Source organism: Bidens hawaiensis, unplaced genomic scaffold, assembly GCF_021521415.1.
Source record: "Bidens hawaiensis isolate Kalapana, Puna unplaced genomic scaffold, B.hawaiensis_p1.1 tig00035213_1, whole genome shotgun sequence".
NCBI classification, from domain to species: Eukaryota; Viridiplantae; Streptophyta; class Magnoliopsida; order Asterales; family Asteraceae; genus Bidens; species Bidens hawaiensis.
In genome coordinates, this window is record NW_027505360.1 from 49857 (window position 1) to 63175 (window position 13319).

The following is a 13319-nucleotide window of genomic DNA, read 5'->3' on the forward strand; positions in this document are numbered from 1 at the left end:
CTAACGAATCAGGACATGAAGCAGATAACGAATTAGACTGTGATCCGATAACGAATTAGACTGTGGCATATAACGAATTAGGCTTAATTCGTTATAGAAAATGAGATGGCGAATTAGATAATAATTTGAAATCCTAATGGAAAATGTGTTAAGACAATTAATGTAAATAAAATTTCTCCAAGCTAACCTGGCAGCTCAACCCTACCAGGGGCTCTGCCCCTTGGACCCTGCTAAGGGCTGCCGCCCCTAGACCCCGATGCCAGGGGCGCTGCCCCCGGACCCCGTTCGTTGTGCGTAATAATTAAACTAGAAAGACGATATGGGAAGTGATAGTAATTAATACGCGTAATTGTTATACAGTTAGCCGTGCAACTAAAGAAAGGGATTACCATTAGCAGTGAACGTAACCGAGTTCAGGTGAGTTTCTAGCCCTACTTCCTTGTTATGTTTTCGGGGCTGTGTGCATACTCGATGTGAATTGTTAATACACTTATCCTAAGTGATAAGTGTATGCCATATGTGATATATGTGAAACGTAAGAATGATTGCTTGTCGCTACGCGAACGATTTTCGAATATTGCGCGTACTGTCAGGTTATAAATAAAGATATGAATGTTATAGGTAATGTATGGGTGATGTGTGAACGTTATGAACGAATGCTTGTCGTTACGTGAACGATCTTCGGATATTGCACGTATCGACAAGGAGTATGATTGTTAAATGAATGATGTGAAGAACGCCTAGTGTGTTCTTATGTTACGATGTAATTATTGTATATGCAAAGTAAGTGTATGCAGGTACATGAATGGTGAATGAGTTCTACATCTGACATAGTAAGTTAGGATGGCAAATCCCTCTAACTTCCGTTGGACTTAGACTTGGCGTATAATGGCGTAGTTAAGGACTGTGAGCCTTATACATGTAATAGATGATAGATGAGAACGTAGTTAAGGACTGTGGACCTTATACGTACTTTAGATAAGAGCCAGCATAGGAAAGGACTGCGGACCTTATATGTGTTGTAATTGTTTTGTGGTGGCATAGGGGAGGACTGCGAACCTCGTACGTGCTATGAATTAGATTACAACATAGGGGAGGATTGTGGACCTTGTACGTGTTGTTGATGTAGGATGGTACAGGGAAGGACGGCGGACCTTGCACGTACCATGAATGGTGAGCATATGTAAGGACTGCAGGCCTTTTGCGTGTTCAACGACCTTGGGTATAGGCATAGACGGCGGACTATGAACATACTCTCGGTGGATCGAGGTAGGTAGTAGTAAGTATGTATGTAGGACACAATGGTAACTGGTTAAGTATGGATATGTAACTTCGGATACGTAAATATGTATGATATGTGAATGTATTGTATGTTACCTGATTAACTAGAACTCACTCAACGTAGCTGACTTTTAATATGCACGCAGGTATATATGTTTATTGAGATGGCATGAGGATGACACATGGCATGGATTGAACGGCTAGCATCTGAAAGAAGAAATGATGTTTTAAATATGAGGTTTTATGTTATGGATTTAAAGGAAAGATTGAATGTTTTGTAATAAATGATTGATGTTTTATATTTCGCGAAAAGTTTTAATAAACTCTGATTTATAGAACTGTGTTTATGAGTAAATCCGACGCTAAAGTAGGGCTACCGAGAACGGGGCCTTACAAAAACACTTGATTTTGGCTTGAAGTTCCCTCTCAAAATACTCAAGTAATCCCATATGTTTAACTCTTTCTTTAATACTAGCAGTTTCTAATTCACTCACAATGTGGTTCGCATGCCTGAGGAGGTCATTGTAACCATAGTCTTTACTATCAGAACAAAAGGGACAATTTGAATAACTTATGTCTATATGCTTCAAACTTTGGATCGATGTTATCTGCATCTTTTATTCCATGACCCATTGTGCGCCTATCTTGCGGTATATCAAACACAACAACTGAGCAAGATGAAATCACTTTTAACATAAAACCATCTACAAAGAGTTTGATATCAATAAAATTTCTAGTAAAGGTATATATGCAGATAGAGAAGGTCTTTTAATTTTCATATATTCATGTAGATCTTTAAAATAAATAGTCAATCAAATCGAAGTTGCAGTTTCCTATCTAGCAAAGCATAGTGTAACATTCAAGCCACCACAAAAATGGATAAAAACATGTTTTCTTCAACAAACAAGCCGTTTAGCGAAATTAACAAAACTTAGCCTCAATTTTGAGGGGCATATGAGCACATGACTTCTTCGATAATAAGGTAAAAATGTGTCCTATAAACGAATATAACTCATTAAAAACAGATATAGTACCTAAATAAATCAGAAAGTTATGCATTATTTCACATCCAAATTGCTGCTATTAAGCTATAACGAAAAGTATAAACTACAAAGGTAACTGCTGATGCTTAGAACTACATTATAAATCATGGAAGAAGGTCTACATGGAAAATTATAACTTCTTAAACGTATATTGACCTTAAGAAACTCGATTCCATGAGATATCATAGAAAATAAAACAAAACAAAACGAAGATTGTTAGGACTAGTGAAGGCCTTTTGGTCAGGTTTGTTGGTTGACGATTAGAAGACAAAAGGGGGTGGCCGTTTAATTATGGAGGATGGTTCATTTGGAGTTTTCTTGGTCCCTCTTCTATTAACCCTAATTGTTATCTTCATATATCTAGTCATGTATTATAATCTTTTGTACCGTGCTTAATAAAATACCCTAGTTGCAGCCCGTGGACGTAGGTCGCCTTGACCGAACCACACAAAATCTCGTGTCTCTTATTTATTTCTTTCGTGTATGCGTGTGTGTTGGTGTTTCTGCTGCGTACCAACTTTGATTAATACCTAACAAGTGGTATCAGAGCATTGGCTCGTTGTTAACACACGGTTTGTTGCACAGAAAACGATTCATTTAAGTTTTTCGATCGGTTGTCTCGGAATTTAGCAAAAAAGGGAACGGATTATTTTTTCTTTGGAAATTGCGATATTCAAGAAAGGGTTTAATTACCTATTTTTGTCCTTTTGGGTTGTGTTTCGTTCAAAGGATAGCCAATAATTAAAAGCTTTTGGGTTTAAAGCTTTGTTATTAATAAAGGGTTTGGTGGCTTGATCTCTGGTGGACTGAACCAAGAAACAAGAAAGGGAATCAAGTTATTTATTTTCTTTATTCTTGGAGGGACGCAACTGATATGGTCTAAATAGTACATGTTATAATATAAATTATTCCTACACTTTTAACTGCTTTGAGCTAGGTTTTTATTGAATATTAATCTTAGTTGGTTCATATGTGGTTTTTAAGGTTTTAACAGATGACGAGCTTATATAAAATATTTTTTCTAAACTTGAGACCGACAAACGAATTTTAAACATATTTTATATTATTATTCAAATGTATATTATTATTTTTACTCTCACTATTATTACTCTAATTATTAAATCCACCTTTCTAACGTGAACTATATATATATATATGTATTATATATAGTAGTAACTTGTTATAACTTTCATGATGGTGTAGGAGGAAATCATTTATTTGATATATGCATGTATACGTTCTTTGACAAGGCAAATGCAAGAAGTGACGGTGGGGTTTAATTTAAATGTGATCATATCATATGACAAGAAAGAAAAGCACTTTGGACTCCAAACGAAAAAAAAAGACGAACATGGGCTTGTATACAATTTGTCAGTAGGTCCACCAGAATTAGAATTAAGATATAAGGCGATCAAAGAATAATTGAGGGGGGGCTTATTTAAAAAGAACCCTACGGAAAAAACCCACGGACACGAAAAAGAGAGAGTCGCAAGAACAAGAAAGAAAGAGAGAAGGCCGTTGGTTCGAGCGGAGATCGTTTTGGTTCAACACCTACTCAACCAAGCATTATCACTATTCTGTTTGAATTTATTATTTTAATAATGAGCTTGGTTGTTGCACTTAATTATTTTAGTTTATTTGATTTTAAGATGTTAGGCTAAACTTTTTATACTACCTAGGTCGTGATGAACCTTAGTTCGGTTTATTTTATTTGGATTTCGTTCCGTATGAATTTTATGTTCTAAGTAAACGGTTGAGTTTGATTTAATTGATGCGTTGATTGCTTGGTTTTATTTACTTGAATTTATTGTTTCACATTGCCCTTGTTGATTGTTTCATAGGATAGGGTTTTGTTAGGTCATTTACTGTGTGTTCTTAGCTAGTATGTGATTAATATGCATTAAAATCATAGAAACAATAAAATCAATTAAATAGATAAAAGTGAACTGCCAGCCTAGAAAGCTGTAAGGTGATAGGCTATTGATAGATCTTTGTTGGTCAGGATTGCTAGATTTAGTTCTTCGTAAAGAGTCCGTCTAGGTTTGATTGTCAGCTTAGTCTATTAAGTTAATTGAGTCTACTTTGCTATCTTTGAATTCCGCGCTGTAAGATAGGTTTTCGTCATAAAGATACTTGAACATAAATTATTAAATAACTGTAAGGAAGTTTAATTCATAAAACTGGTGAGTCTTAAAACTTGTTAGAAATCCATATGCGTCTTCTTGAAGTTCAAGGGTCCTGTTCGGGTTTTCTGTCAATGGTCTATTTTATGATCCTGGTTCCATAACGTGAGTTTTCCATTTAATTAATAACCGTAACTTTGGGGATTCTCCCGGTTCAGAACCCGAGTCTCACAGCTGTTGAATGCACTTTTATTCTTTATCTTTCCTCCCTTCTTCTAAAAAAGGGAAAAAAGAGAAAAGAGGGGGCTGATATTTAATTGTATCTCTAATATTCTTTATTCCGTCCCGCGCCAATAACTAGAATGGGAACGTCAACGCATCCGGGAAAAAACGATTAATCTCTATCAATAAACCTGCCAAAGAACCGAACCATAGAGTACTTATCTTTATCATCTGATTTAATCTAAGTTTTTTTAATTGTTTATTAGTTTAAAGTAATTGAGTTTAAGTTTAATTAATTAATTAATTAGTTTAAAGTAATGATTTTGTTTTATTATTATATTAATTATGGTTAAGTTTTATTAGTTTATTATTAGTTTAATTAAAGTAATCATTAGTTAATTATTTTTTAGATTTTTAATTATTAGTATTAAATTTCCCCTCAAATATTATTAATAAATAGTCGTGTCAGTAAGTAGAGTCTAATTTAGTTAGTTACGTAATTTAAAGAGTCTCGTGGGTTCGATATCCGGACTTACTTAGCTGTATTAGAGTCGACCGGTTCACTTGCCGATTAGTAGTTTAGTCGAGTCTAAGATTTTAGAATTTATTACTTAGTGTCTAGATTAGCGTAATTTAGTTAATAATAATTAAACTACTTTTAGCACATCAGCAACAAAAGGTAAAATATATATTTTTTTTTGTTTTGCTTTGTGGATGAGGTGATCGGGTTCGTACCAGGTTAAAACTCTTTATAGCCACCCTTTAGGGTTTGGTGAAGAACTCTTGGTATTCGTTGGGTTAAGGTTAGAGTTTTGTGTTTCAAGTTTTTTTTCTGACTGTGATTATCAACTGGGTAATTGGTGAATCGAGTTTTGTGAAGTTCAGAAAGGTTTCGTCTTTTGGGTTAGAGTTTTGTTTATTGGTTTTTCTCTCTGTTTTCTTGTTTGCGATGTCTGAAGACGGGAAGGTTCGAATCGACAAGTTTGACAGGACTGATTTTGCATGGTGGAAAATGCAAATAGAGGCGTTACTTGGTGAACATGATTTGGATATGGTATTGGAGGAAAAGCCGGATAAAATGGATAAAGCCGAAGAAGCAATTTGGAACTCAAAGGACAAGAAGGCTAGAGGTAAAATTACATTGGCTTTGACGAGGAGCGTTGCATTTAATATTATGAAAGAAAGCACGGCTCGTGGTATGATGAAGGCTCTGTCAAATATGTATGAAAAACCGTCTGCAGCCAATAAGGTGTTCTTGATGAGGGAATTGTTTATGAAAAGGATGCACGAGGAAAGTTCAGTCGCTGGTCACATTAATGATTTCAACTCAATTATGTCCAGGTTAGCTTCTGTGGGGGTGAAGTTGGATAATGAGACTCAAGCTATTATATTGTTATCTTCTTTGCCTGAGAGTTGGTCTGGAACTGTGACGGCCATTACTAGTTCTACGGGGGCCGATGATTTGACATTTGAGGGGGTCCGAGACATTGTGTTGGGTGAAGACGTTCGTCGGAAAAGCACGAGTGGAGGATCATCTTCTGGTATGATTTATGCTGACAGAGGAAGGGAAAATAATATGAGCAGTGGGAGTCAGGGGAGGAGTTCGTCTAGAACCCGGAAGAATGTGAAGTGCTGGAGGTGTAATGAAGTTGGACATGTTAATAGTGATTGTCTAAACAGATTACAAGGAAAGGCTGCTGGGTGAACACTGCTGAACAGGTTAATGAAGGCGTCATTGATGACGAGGCATTTTTTTAGTGTTGATAGCATGGTGGACTCTTGGGTTATGGATTCCGGTTCTTCATTTCACGCTACGCACAGCAAGGAGACGATGGCGAATCTAAAGGTTGGTAACTTTGGGAATGTACGTATTGCTAATGGTGATGTTCTTAATGTCACGGGCATAGGGGGTATTAATTTGGTAACTACATTGGGAACCGTTTGGAACTTGAAGAATGTTAGGGTTATTCCATTGTTGAAGAGAAGGCTTATCTCTGTTAGTCAACTAGATGAACCGGGCATGGAAGTAAAGTTCGGTGGAGGTAAATGGAAGGTAACGAAAGGTAGTCTGGTTATTGCTCGTGGAAACAGGTATGATTCAATATACATGGTACAAGTGCCTACTAAGGGAAGTATGACCGTCCCTCAAAACAAAGTCGGGTTCGTTGAGTCGAAGGGGCAAAATAAGGTTCAATTTGCAAGAGTGGAGTATGGTGCCAAGGTGATTCAAGTTGAGCAGGGTCGGAGGTCTAAAACAGGTAAGGGGTTTGGTGACAGTGGGAGCGTGGGTTGTGTTCCAGGAATAGCTACAAAACAACGTTGGGTTTTGAAGACCATTATTTTGATAAAATCTCTCCTAAGGAACTCTTGCTGAAAGAGGAGAGTGGTAATGGTTCTCGGGTTATCTCTGAACCGGTGGATCATGCATATCAGTTCAGATAGAGGACGGGTCAGTTTTGACTGACAAGTTGAGGCTCGGTGGAGCTTCAATTGGCCCTTCTGGTACTTGATGTTGAAGGGGGTTGCTACAACTAGGTGGTAATTCTTAGCTTGTTTATGGGAGCTGGAAGCTTGGATGATTGTTATTAAAGATTACTGATAATACTGAGGACTAAGTTGCTTTCTACTTGAATGGAGGGCTGAAGTTTATCGCAAGGCCTTCAAGTGGGAGATTGTTAGGATTAGTGAAGGCCTTTGGGTCGGGTTCGTTGGTTGACAAAAGGGGGCGGCCGGTTTAATTATGAATGATGGCCCATTTGGAGTTTTCTTGGTCCCTACTCTATTAACCCTAATTGTTACCTATATATATCTAGTCATGTATTGTAATCTTTTGTACTGTACTTAATAAAATGCCCTAGTTGCAGCCCGTGAACGTAGGTCGCCTTGACCAAACCATGTAAAATCTCGTGTCTCTTATTTATTTCTTTCGTTTGTGCGTGTGTGTTGGTGTTTTCGTTGTGTACCAACTCTGATTAATACCTAACAAAGATAGAGTTAGTGTTGTCCAAACTGCTCGCCATTTATTCGTCACTCGCTTAGAAATTGCTCGAAAAATGCTCATTCGATTTCTGCTCGTCGGTTTGGAAATGAGTCGTTCGGCTCAGTTCGGTTTAAAAACAAGCCAAGAACGAGCAAAGTCTCACTCGGTTTGGTTTGGTTCGGTTCGGTTCGGTTCATTTTGCTTGAATTATTTTTTATTTATTAGTTTCACATATAAATTTTATGTATATATATAAAAGTATACTATTCTTTAAAAAGTTTTTAAAACTTCCCATTTTTGTCTTAAAAATGTCTTTACAATTTTTTATGTATATATATATATATATATATATAATTTTTATGTATATGGGGTTTTAAATATTTAAAATTGAAAACTTTGTACGAAATCAAGCAAAATCAAGGTGCTAAGTTTCAAACCAAACCAAGTTCTATCGGTCGTTTCTTCAAATTCAATTTGCTCGAGTCGGCTGGCTTTCAAACTAAACCAAGTATGAGCAAGTCTGCATTCGGTTCATGAAGAGCCCTAATTAGAGTTGTTGTATATATACATGAGTGACGAGGTTGAGGTAAAGAAGCTCAGAATCAAAGCAAGGGTTTTTGATGTAGCAAGAACGTCCTGACAGCTGCTGGGAGAAAATGGAGTGTTTGTGTTTGTGATCATGTGAAGAAGAAGAAGAAGAAGAATGTGAAAAGTGAAAACCATCAAAAAGGTTTTGTGCCATCGCCTTCCCATCAACCGAAAAACTCAAGCGCCGGAATGGCCATTTCCGATACTATTATTATTGCAATAAAACTAGGGAGTGGGTTCGGGGTCGCTTGGGTTTAGCTTGAAAATACCTCGTTTAATATTATGGCTTGGTTTGAAATTGGGCCGAGCCAACTTTGTTTGATTAGAAAGCAAGCTTACCTCAGCTTGTAACAAGCCAGAGTACCTCGGTTCAGCTTTGATTATTGTTCCTTTAATATCTAATCTAACTATAACTATATAATTATTTACTACAAAATCCTACGTGTCGCTCTTACATTGCTCCCCACCCCCTCTAAAACTATCAGATTGCTTGATTCTTGAATTGTAAGCTCTCATGCGTTTCGCCCAGATTGACCCGGATAGACCTTACATGGGTCATAACGGATAGCCAACGGACGGGTACCATACCTACATAAAATCATCAATGATTTTCTTTCACTGCAAATCAACTCCGTTAAGAAGCCTAGCACTACAGCTGCTACTCCTTCAAGATGAATGGCGATTGAATGCTTTGGTTTGCTTCCCCCAAATGCCGCCACCACATCTGCTAACAATCGGATTTCTATTCTATCGTCTAATACACAGTTCAATTTACTGAAATCCTAATTCGCTAGGGCATGATGAGTTTTAAGAGTTGTTCTTTGGTATTATTCTTATCAAATTTAGGATTCAAGCACTCGGTTACATGTTAACTTTTTAGGGCTTTGTTTGTGATTAGGTTGTATAAAGCATCCTAAGTGATTTGTTAATAAAAAATTGGTAATTTATTATAGAAGTGTTAGTTGGAGAGTGTTAAATTGTTGATTCTTCTATGTGGTATTCAATTTTATTTTTTATGTTTTAATTTTTTAAATGTTAGTTGGAGAGTGTTAATGTTTTGTTTCTGAAGTCTTAGTTATGTTGTTTTTTGTATGACTTGCTAATCATAGTTGGTGTTTATAACTTTATGTGTGAAAGGAAAGTGTAAAGTTTCATTTTTTTTAGTTTTCTTCAATTAATCATTAATAAATGTCAGAATAACTTAAACAAGGACCTTGGTAGTTTATACAAAGGGGTTCACCAAACCTGTTCTTAAAAAAGATTATAAGCGATCAAATCTATTAAAATAAGGATCTTATATACAATATTAATAATTGAAAATTGATATAATATATGTATAAGTATATTACAATTTACAACTAAAGATAACACAAACATATAAAGAAAATACAAATATACATAGTAACATATATGGTGTGATGGTGAATCTTAATGTAAGCTTTAGAGCATGACTTTATTCTACACGTCCCAAGTGTTATATGATGGTTATATTTATGAAGTACATAGGTTAAGGCTTACAGGTGTTGGCGTAGTTACTTGGACAATGTTCTTTTATCCCACGTTCCTTTTGAATTTGTATGCTACATGACGTTATACAGTCGACACTAGAACTTACACACGGATTGACGGAGGACACATGCATGTAAGGGGTCTCGAAGACTGATGAATGACAAGAAAATATAAAGAAAGATAAATAAGGTAAGGTAAGGTATAATAAGTTAACCTACGATATATTCACTTAGAGTATATGGTTTACGCTTCAACTTTATAGCATTAAACTGGAATATTTTGAGTTTGTAAATTAGTTTCTAAGGTTCCATTTGATTATATATAATTCTTCAATTTATGTTCGGTTTGACTATGGTATCAGTATTTTCTTAAACGACGCGATTTAGGAGTGAGTTCTTGAATGGTACATATAAGGATATTAAGGCTAAAAAAATAAGCAGCTCGATTAAACCTAGCGTTTTCGATTTTCAGTTCTGAATTTGACTAGGTGTGCATGTTTATAAAACGGGTCAGCTGATGTTTCAAGTCAAACTTTTTTAGCGTGAGTTTAGTCATCTACGATCTGTCTTACGGGTTTCATATGGAGTGTATTTTAGGTTAAAACGATAAAAGGGTCAGCTTGTCATTCTTTCCTAATATATTCTGTAATATGCTTAATAGACATTTTTATTATGACTTTCTAAATGTTTTGCAACAAATTGTTTTAGGAATTTAGTTTATTTGTCTATGAAATGCAGGTTATTTCTTTATATTGTTATTAAAATTAGAGTTTTCTTTATATAGCCTATGACTGATTAGCTGCACAATGATGCCCAATTGGTTAAAAGTTGATTTCAATCTTTATGATTTACAAGAAAATACATATTCTGGTACGTGTGTACCTAACATAATGTGATATTTAAAAAATAATATAAATTCATAATGCTGCAACAAACCGATCATTTTTCTAGAAACTTTCTGATGGATGGAGAAGTATATGCAGATGAGGGACTTGTATGAGAAGTCAGCCAAAATGGAGAATGATCTTCATGGGGTCAAAGGCATGCGGGCCGAGCTTATGAAAGTGCATGCTGATATTAAGGAGTTGACTGCCACACGCCAAAAACTTATTGTTCAAGTTCAGGATTTGACTCAAGATTTTCCTAAAGCTAATGTTGACTTGCAGCAAGTTGCAGCACTTAAGTCGGAAATTGAGGACTTAGGCAGGAACTTCAACATGTGAGGTAACGAGATTACAAGATTGTGAAAAGTTAACCGTCCAAGGTTGTATTTCTGAGTTAATTTGTTCTTTTCTGTTATGGGCTACAAGGTTTCAATCAGCGTCTCAAAGGCTGTTTTCGGTATTTGGATGAACTAAAAAAACAAAAAAAATCACAAAAAAAATTTAAAAAAAAAACATGTCAGATTTTCTACATGGGTATTTGTGGTATTTTCGGATTAATTTTGCTCGGTTCATTTAATTGAATACAGGTCAAAGAAACTATCAAATCAATTTTTGGCAGTTTTGAATATATGAATGTTGTTTTAGGACGTTCGCTGCTGAACTCGGTGGCCTTGGCAAGGCGGTTTGAATAAAAGATTTTGGTTGGGACTCAAACAGAGAAGGAAAAATGTAACTGTAGGTTAAGTCAGCTGCCATTGTTTTATAATTATTTTCCTCTCTAGAGTGAACACAACTATAGATATTAAATGATAATTATTTTTATGTTGTTTTTACTAATTGTGATCATACTTTCGCTTCCGCCTCTTATTTTATCAGGTCAAAAGTGGGAACAATTTTACCATGGTTTTGCAAGCACAATGTTTTGTAAGATTTGATCTCGGAGTTCTTGCCAGTTTATTTGACAAATCATAATCCTTCCTATTACTGTTGAATAAATTCCTAGCAATTGGTAAAGAGCTTTTAGAACTCGAGGTATAATGTGAAGATGTATCATGTTGAGTATTTTGTTTATTGTAAAGAGCTTTTAGAACTCGAGGTGTAATGTGAAGAGGTATGACTACTTAGTTGTGTTGTCCTTTAACAATCGTCATGATTATTTATTTTCTTGATTACGTATTTCTTCAGCGGTTACCAACAATGACATACAAAGGAGAGACAAGACGGTGAATTTAAGTTTTAAAGTTGCTTTGAAATTTCAATGGCTGAAGGGAGGATTGGAAGAACTACCTACATGGTTCTTGGAGGAACAATTACTAATGACTCGTGATGGAGGCTGTCTGACTAAAATGGTAGTGATTATGTTTCAGCTCAATTTCAAATTAAAATTTCTCTTCAAGTCACATTCGCTATTCGTGCATGCCTATCATGATCATGTTACTTAAGTTTGTTGGGTTTATGACTTACAACAAATAAGCATACTAATTAGGAATGATATGCTAATAGTCTTTGTGATCTTTTGGTTTTAATTCTTAATAGTTTGATGTTTGATGATGTGACTAATTTTACAGGTGGAAGTATTGTGATTTAGTTATCATTGACATCCAAAATTACATCAGATCTTTTTTTTTTTCTATTTCAATTAGACATGAAATTGGGACAAAATTATGTTAATGGCCTTCAAAAATAAAATACAAACATGCCAATCTTGACTATGAAAAGTAAAGATAACTTATTTGACTACAAACATAAACTAATGCAGTGCTAAGCTGTAATTTTCTAAACAACCGTTTTTGGGAAAACATACAATGTGCCACATTGCATATAACCAAGTATGCCAAGCTGTTTATTACATGCATTGAAGTGGCTTTCTCGTGTTTATTACATGTCATATTTATCATGTTTTGAAGAACATCAAGAGAAGAACACCCAATCCTCAACAAATTGAATAATTATGTTATGTATAAAATTGTATTATTTATTTCATGTAATTATTGATAATTTTGTTATACTAATATTGGAATTTTTTTAATAAATGATAAAAAAAAATTTATGTAAAATTTAAGCTCATGCTATTAAAAATTATTTTTTTTTGTTAATTTGCAAATATCTTGTAATAGTAGTCCATGTAGGCAATTTCTTTTAAGTGTTTTCTTTTTATTTATTTAACTAAAAGTTAAGGTTAGCAAGTTATTGATTGCTATTGTTATTATATTTGATTTTAGTTTTTGTATTTAGTTTTTTTTATATATATATTGCCTTGACTTTTACTTGGCTGGAAATAGAAGCTCGGGATAGAAGCTGAAAATTTTCATCGTTGGTTGGAAATAGAGGTTGTAAATACAATTGCTAAAAAGGTTGAGGTCTTAGCCATTACGATATTAAAAATTTTGGGTTTTGGGTTATTGTATTGTTTTCATGTTTAGGCATTTGGGTCATTGGCATTCGAATAAAAGGCTGATGATGTGCTTTAAAATTGTTCTCAATGTGAATCCGTGAGACAAGTCTCTCACCTATACTAGGTAATCGTTTGATGTTCATCTCATTTTAGTTTATATGTTGGATTTGATATCATTTCTAATGATTTGTTACAAATCACATTATAGCTATTGGAGCATCTGAACTTATATTAGCCGGATTATGCGTCTCCTCTGCGTTATCATGTATGTGTGATGTGTTCGTTCTAAACACAT